The sequence below is a fragment of the Tamandua tetradactyla genome, chromosome 5 (assembly GCF_023851605.1).
Source record: "Tamandua tetradactyla isolate mTamTet1 chromosome 5, mTamTet1.pri, whole genome shotgun sequence".
Classification (NCBI taxonomy): Eukaryota; Metazoa; Chordata; class Mammalia; order Pilosa; family Myrmecophagidae; genus Tamandua; species Tamandua tetradactyla.
The window spans coordinates 48,379,211-48,387,621 of NC_135331.1; positions in this window are offsets into that span (position 1 = coordinate 48,379,211).

Genomic DNA, 8,411 nt, shown 5'->3' on the forward strand with positions numbered 1-8,411 from the left:
ATAGGGAAATATGTTCAGGACCTTGTGTTAGGCAATGGTCTCTTAGACTTTATACCAAAAGCTGAACAACAAAACTAAATGGGGCTTCATAAATATTAAAAAGCTTTGTGCTCAAAATGACTTAATTGTGAGAATAAAAATATAAGTGGTAGTCCTAAAAGAAGCACTTATGGCTACTGGAGGAATTAAAAAGTAAAGACTACCTACAGAATGGGAGAAAGTATTTGGAGACCACATATCCATTAAGGGTTTAATATCCAGAATATATAAAGAAATTCTACAACTTAACAACAAAAAGACAACACAATTAAAAATGGACAAAAGACTTGAATAGACATCTCTCTGAAAAAAAGATATACAAATGGCCAATAAGTACATGGAAATAAGATCAGCATCATTAGTCATTAGGGAAATGTGAATAAAATCCACAATATGATACCATTTACCACCCTCTAGAATGGCTATTAATAATAGAAAAGTAAGGGCTGCATAGGATGTGGTGAAATAGGAGCATTCATTATTGTTGGTGGACATATAAATGTTATAGCTGCTGTACAAAATAATTTGGCAGTTCTTCAGGATGTCAAATATACTGGAAATACCATATTACCCAGCAATTCTATCTCTAAGCATCTGCCAAAAAGAATTGAAAGCATAGAGTCACTCAAATATTTGCACACTGATATTCATAGCAACATTCACAAATGCCAAAAATGGAAGCAATGTATCCACTGACAGATTAACGGATAAACAAAATGTGGTATATACATACAATGGCATATTATTCTGCTGTCAAAGAAGTAAAGTTCTGACACATGCTACCACACAGGTGAATCTTGAAGTCATCATGTTCAGTGAAAGAAGCCAGACACAAAAGGACAAACATTGTATGAATTCACTTATGGAAGAATTATAATATGCAAACTTTAAGAGTCAGAAACTAGAACGCAGTGCCAGGGTGAGGTAGGGAATAAGGGTTTAATGCTTAACTTGTAGAGGGTTTCTGTTTGGAGTGATGGAAAATTTGGGTATTGGATGGTGGTGATGGTAGCACAACATTGTTAATATAATCTGCCACTGAATTGTATATTTGAAAGTGGTTAAAAGGTGAATAGAAATTTAGAAAACCCATAGAATTAACTGTAAAACATGAATAATGAACCCTAATGAAAATTATGTACTACAGTTATTAGTTTATTCGCAATAGTGTTTCATCAATTTTAACAAATGTACCCCACTAATAGGGAAAAATACTGTAAGTGGGAGGTTTCATGGTAACTATTTTCTGCATGTATTTTTGGGTAAACCTACAACTTCTCTAATAAGAAAAACTAATGCCTCGTTAGATATTGAGTGGGAAGTTGGGGTAGGGAGAAATAATTTGGCAGTGTCTCATATGGATATATTTGAGTTTGCTTAACAGAGATGGTTGGACTGAGAAACAAAATTAAAAGAAAGATTGATTTCAGTTTTGATATGGTGTGTTTTGGGTAGAGGCATAACTAGAGTATAGATTTTCTGATTCTCTGAGTATTTTCCCCTTTACTCTTTGATGTTTTTCCCTGAGAAATTTCCTCCCTTTCATTTTATTTTAAACTTCTAGCAGACAAGTTATTCAATATGATTAGCATTTTCACCTATTCAAAAGTCAGCAAGATCGTTAGATGAAATTCGTTTATATTTTCTCTGTATGCATTAATTTTCAACTGCATATTTTAAGATCAATATCAGAGAGCATATAAATAGAGGGGAAATCTAACTGATATTTAAAATTAGCTTGCCATTGCCAGGCACAGTGCTAGAAAACATGCTTTAATTAGTCATAACCTTATGGAGTTATAATTATCTCTGATTTATAGATGAGAAAACTGGCTGGGACAAGCGAATTAAATTTCCAAAATTTCAGTGTAGGAAATGTGTGGGGTAGAGAATGAATCGTGAATTAAAACTCTGAATTCTTTCCTTGACTACCTTCAGCAGATAGTACCTCAATATTGGTGGTAGTCCTAAAGGAAGCAGTGATGGCTGCTGGAGGAATTAAAAAGTAAAGACAGTACTCATTTTTATTCCTTTTGAGTATACTGTATCATCTTTTCTGTTTAAATAAAGTAAATCAAATAATGTTGACTAGACACTATTAACTGAAATGCTTAGGGTTGAAAATTATTTCTCATTAGTTTTTTATGTCAATGAAAAATTGGCATTGAGCTATACTGGCATACCACATAATCATCCAAAATGTATAGTCGTTCACAGACTCATGTAGTTGTACATTTACCACCACAATTGATTTTTTGAATATTTTCATTACTTAAAAAAATACATACAAGAATAAAAATAAAAATGAAAAAGAATACCCAAAATATCCAATACCCCTTATCCATCCATGATTATTTATCTCTTGTCCTTAATTTTTACTCATCTATCAATACACTGGATAAGGGAAGTGTCAGCCATGAGATTTTCACAATCACATGGTCACATGTGGAAGCTATACAGTTCTACCATCATCCTCAAGAATCAAGGCTACTGGATTACAGTTCAAGAGTTTCAAGCATTTACTTCTAGCTATTCTAATACATTAAAAACTAAAAACAGATATCTATATAACACATAAAATTAACCTCCAGAATGATCACTCTATTCTGTTTGAAATCTCTCAGCACTGAAACTTTATTTCATTTATCTTCCCCTATTTGATCCAGAAGACTTTCTCAATCCCATGATGCAAGGGCCAGACTCATTCCCAGGAGTCACATTCTACATTGCCAGGGAAATTTACACCCTTGGGAGGCATGTCCCACATATGGGCGCAGGCAATGAGTTGACTTGTGGAGTTGGCTTAGAGAGAGAGAGATCACATCTGAGTAACAAAAGAGGTTCTCTATATGACTCTTAGGCATAATCATAAGTGGGCTTAGCTTCTCTTTTGCAGTAATGAGTTTGATAAGGGCAAGCCCCATCAACAGCTCAACTTTTTAAATTGGTAGTCCCTCAATGCTTGCAAGAATATCGGGAATTACCCAGGTGGGGTAGTTTAATATTTACAACTTTTTCCCCAGTCCTTCAAGGGGACTTTGAAAATAGTTTTTCATCTCTGCCCAGATTACTCTGGGATGTATCAGGGCATCCCACTGACCTGTAAAAACCAACAAGAACTCACTCCCGTTTCAAGGTTCCATGTAATTATGATGTTTGAATAAACTCAGCATACAAGTTAAATTAATGTGCTATGGAAAATATAAATTTTGCACCAAATGGACATTTTTTCCTTTGGTCTCACACAGGAGTTGAAGTTTTAAAACACAGTCAATATCACCCTTTACCCTTTGGTCTGATTTCCCTTAGTCCTAACCAGATCAGCTGTATTCATATCTCTAATTGAAAGCTGATCTCTTTTTCAGCTTCTTTAACAGTTGCTGTATGGAGTAATGCTGACGTTCAGAGCTGCAGAACTCTAACTGTGAGTCTCCGGTGTCTCACAGATACCCAAAACTCCAGGGACCAACTAGGTTATACAGAAAGAGCTCAGCATCTCAAGGTTCAGAAAGAACTGTTACAACTCAGGAATAGATGTGACTTCTGTAAGAGCTTATGATCTAGAAATCTTTACAATAAGCCTTCCCCTGAAAATCTATGCTCTTGGATTCAATTCTCAGTTTGTACATTATAGTTAGTCCATCTTAGCAAGGTATTACAATGCTTTTCTCTTTGTTTCCTGTTTATTTCACTCAGCATACTGTCTTCAAAGTCCATTCACCTAGTTGCATGTCTCACAACTTTATTCCTTCTTGCAGCTGATCAACATTACATTTTAAATATATGTGACAGCGTGTCTTTCCATTCATCAGTCAATGTACCCTTAGGCCAACTCCATCCATTGCAAACTGTGAGTACTATTGCCATAAACATGAGTGTGCAAATGACCATTTGTGACACTGCTTTTCAATTCTTCAAGTATATACCTAATAACAGGATTGTTGGATCATATTGCAACCCTACACTTAGCCTCTCATAGAACCACCACACTGCCTTCCAAGGGGTTGCACCATTCTGTTTCCCCACCAACAGTGAATAGTTACATCCCTCTCTCCAAATTTTCTCCAGCACTTGTAACTTTCTGCTTATTTCTTACCCTGTTTTATTTACACACTAGGCAATCCATCCTAAGTAAACAATTAATGGTTCCTGGTATAAACAAATGGTTACGCATTCACTACAATCATGTATATGGGGACATTTCCATTTCTTCCATGAAGAAAAAGAAAGAGAAAAATGAGAAATAAAAAAATAAAATAAAATAAAAGGAGAAACACCATAAACATCAAGAATCCCATGCTCCTCCATTACATCTCCGTTATTGACATTTAGCTTGGGCATATTGCCTTTGTTACACATAATGGAAGCATATTACAACTGCTATGCTATAGTTAACTGTTATGTTAACTATAAATCCTAGTTTGAATTGATTGGGGTTTTTTCCCACATATCACCCCATTCTCAACACCTTGCACTGTTGACATTTATTTGTTCTGCCTCATGTAAAAGCATGCTTATATTTGTGCATTTAATCACTATCATTGACCACTCTAAGTTTTGCCAAGTTATACAGTCCCAGTCTTTATCTTCTATTTTTCCTTCTTGTGTCATTCATATCTGTAGCCTTCCTTATTCACCCATACTTTGTTCAGTGTACTTACAATTTTATGCTACAATCAGGACACAGAAATGTGGTGTCCATTTCTGGATCTTTACAATCAATCCTGTTGAATATTCTGTACTCCTTCAGCATCAAATGTCCAATCTCTACCCTCTTTTTATCTTTTGAAAACCTGTGTTCTGAACTTTAACTCCCAAAGTTTGCTCATTCATTTTAGTTCATATTAGTGAGACCACACAGTATTTGTCCTTTTGTTTCTGGCTCATTTTACTCAACATAACATCCTCAAAGGTCATCTACATTGTTGTATTCATCATGACTGTATTGGGAAATAATAATTCCCCTTACTGATAGACATCCACTCTACACTGCTCTCCAGACCACTCTCCTGTCTTTTCCTATCTACCTGTCATGCTCCATTTAGCATTTCTTATAGAGCAAATCTCTTGTTTACAAGCTCTCTGTGTCCTTTTGCCTGAAAATATTTTAAACTCTACCTCATCTTTGAAGGACAGTTTTGACAGATGTAGAATTCTTGGTTGGCAGTTTTTCTCTTTCAGTATCTTATATATATATATACAAATATATGTATCATAACACTGCCTTCTCACCTCCATGATTTCTGCTAAGAAATCTGCATATAATCTTATCAAGCTTCCCTTGTATGTGAAAGATCACTTTTCTTTTACTGCTTTCAGAATTCTTTCTTTGTCTTTGGCATTTGAAAATCTGATTAGTAAGTGTCTTCGAGTAGGTCTATTTGGATCTATTCTGTTTGGAATACACTGTGCTTGTTGGACCTTTAATTTAAGGCCTTTTACAAGAGATGGGAAATTTTCAGTGAATATTTCCTCCATTATTTTTTTCTTCCCCTTTTCCTTCTCTTCTCTTTCTGGGATACCCATAACATGTATACTTATGCACTTCATGTTGTCATTCAATTCTCCAGACCCTGATCATATTTTCCATTCTTTTCTCTATCTGGTCTTTTACATGTAGGATTTCAGATGTCCTGTACTCCAGTTCACTAATCCTTTCTTCTGCCTCTTTGAATCTGCTGTTGTTAGTCTCTATTGTGTTTTTCATCTCTTCTTTTATGCCTTTCATTTCCATAAGTCCTGTCATTTGTTTTAGTAAGCTTTTGAGTTATTCTTCATGGTCACCCAATGTCTTCTCTATATCCTTCATCTCTTTTGGCATATCTTCCCTTAACTCTTTGATTTGATTTTTGAATTTATTTAGCATGCTCATTTGAAACCCTTTAATTAATTATTTTACCTCCTGTATCTTATTTAAAGGGGTAGTTTGATTTGTTCCTTTGACTGGGTCATATCTTCATTTTTCCTAGTATGACTTGCAATTTTAGGCTAGTGTCTAGGCATCTGATTTCCTTGATTAGTTTGTTCTGAGAGTCATTTTCCCTCTTTTACCTAGGGTTTTCTTGTTAGTTGGCTTTGTTCTCTATCTGTTCTTTGGCATTCAGTTAAACTTCTTCTACACCTCTAGCATAGCTTCTGTTTAACTGGTCAGAATTTTATAGCCCTTGTTTTTCTGGTTCTTGCCTTTTTAAGGAAGATCTTCCCAGATATGATCAAACCCAATCAGACTTTCTTTGAAAAGTCAGGCCAGGTCTCAAGAGGAGGGTGAAATCGTTATCAGGTTTCCTGATGATGACCCAGCAGATTATATGCATTTCTTATGGAACCTCTAGACTCTGTGCTTTTCCTATTATACCCAGCACCCTCAGTTCCCCTGCCAGCTTGAAGTGGTGTAGAGACTTTAATCTTCAGCCTGCAGGAGTATAGATGAGGCAGAGGCTGAGGTGGATGGCAAGCTGAAGCTGTTTCTGATTCTTATCCCCTGGGGTCTGAATTGTCTGAAGGACAGCCACTAATTGAGCTGCCCCCAACCCCCTCTTCCTGGGGGAAGATACACCCTTTATGGAATTACTTCCTTCATTGGACTGGTTACTTTGTCTTTCAGATCTATCTTAATTCCACCCTTGCCCAGGTCAGTACGGACAATTGAAATGCCTGAGGCTTTCCCTAAGGAGCTTAGACTACTTTAAGAAGAAAAAAATAGGGAAAAGAAAACAAAACAAAATTCCTTTTCAGAGCCAGAACCCAGCCCACAAGGTTCACGCATCAAAAGCTGAGATTCATACTCAGCTTTATGTTTCCCTTTTCTTCAGGCACAACCCTTTTCCAGTATTCTGAACTTGGCCAACTCCAATGCCCTTGGTTGTTCCCCCCACTCTCAGCCCCATCTCCTCCATAACAGAGGCCTCAGGATTACTTTCCTGCATTCTCCATGTTTACCTATGCTCACAGCTTATATTCAGCCTTGCAAATTTGAAAACCACAATTGGAGCTTGGTTGTGCTATCTTCCTTTGCTCCTAGTAGAAAGCGCTTCTTTTTCCCAGGTGATACTGTCTCCTAGAACCCGCCTGCCAGTGAGGGAGGGGCGCCAGGCTCTGGAGTTTGGGAGCCTAACTTACAGTTCTGTGCTGTGATCTTGGCCCTTCTACTCATTACAGACTGGTATATAATGTTTGTCTGGTTGTGTTAGTTAGATTCAGTTGTCAACTTGGCCAGGTGAGCATGCCTAGTCTTGTTGCTGCGGACATAAGCCAATGGTACATGAACCTCAACTGTTGCCAATTACATCTGCAGTCAGCTAGGAGGCGTGTCTGCTGTAATGAGTGACATTTGACTTAATTGGCTGGTGCTTAAATGAGAGATTGCAACGTAGCACTGCTAGCAGCTCGGCATTCCTCATCTCAGCACCAGCAGCTCAGCCCAGGCCTTTGGAGATGCAGAAAGAAGTTACCCCGGGGAAAGTTGTTGGAACCCAGGGGCCTGGAGAGAAGACCAGCAGAGACCATCTTGTGCCTTCCATGTAAGAGAGAACCTCAGTGGAAAGTAAGCTGCCTTTCCTCTGAAGAACCAACAAAATAAATCCCCTTTTATTAAAAGCCAATCCGTCTCTGGTGTGTTGCATTCGGCAGCTAGCAAACTAGAACATCTGGTCATTTAAGCCCCCATGTCAGTTGTTCCAGACTCTTCCTGGCTGTTTACTAGCTACTCTAGAGGACTAACTAAACTCCACACCTCCCTATATGCCATTTTGTCCCACCTCACTCGTTAGGTTTTTAATGGAGAGACACTTGTCTGCAATATCCAAGTATCAGCGCTGAAGGGTTCACTAGTGTAATTATCACTGCTTGCATTCAGCTTAAATATATTCTAGTCAAATGACTGCAAGTCTAAATGAAATGGTCTTTCCTCTAAAGCAAACCCAATGCAAAATCTTTTGCCTACCTAGTCTAAGCTAAGAAAGAGGTCTCCTAATCAACAGGTCAACCATGTATATGTAGGCTTTCTCCATGTTTGAGAAATGAGAGAACTACTTTTAGTGGAGGCATCACGTATTTGAATAGTTCAAGTTTGACACTATGAACATTATTACATATTGATATAATGATGAGACTATAGAAGACAGAGGCACTGATCCTCCATCAAGATACTTTGAAGAAACCTATGTGAAGCTGCTTTAAAGAGTAAATTAGGAAATAATCTATTAGGTTTTTATAAGCTTTGTTTAATTATATCTCCATTTCAATTTAAAAAACACTTGCAGGGCACCTGTTGTATGTCAAGCTTTGGGGACAAAGATGAAAAAAGGAAGAGGAGAGGGTCCTGCTCATGATCAACAACCAGTCAAGTAGAAAAAAAAAAGTGAAAATAGTCT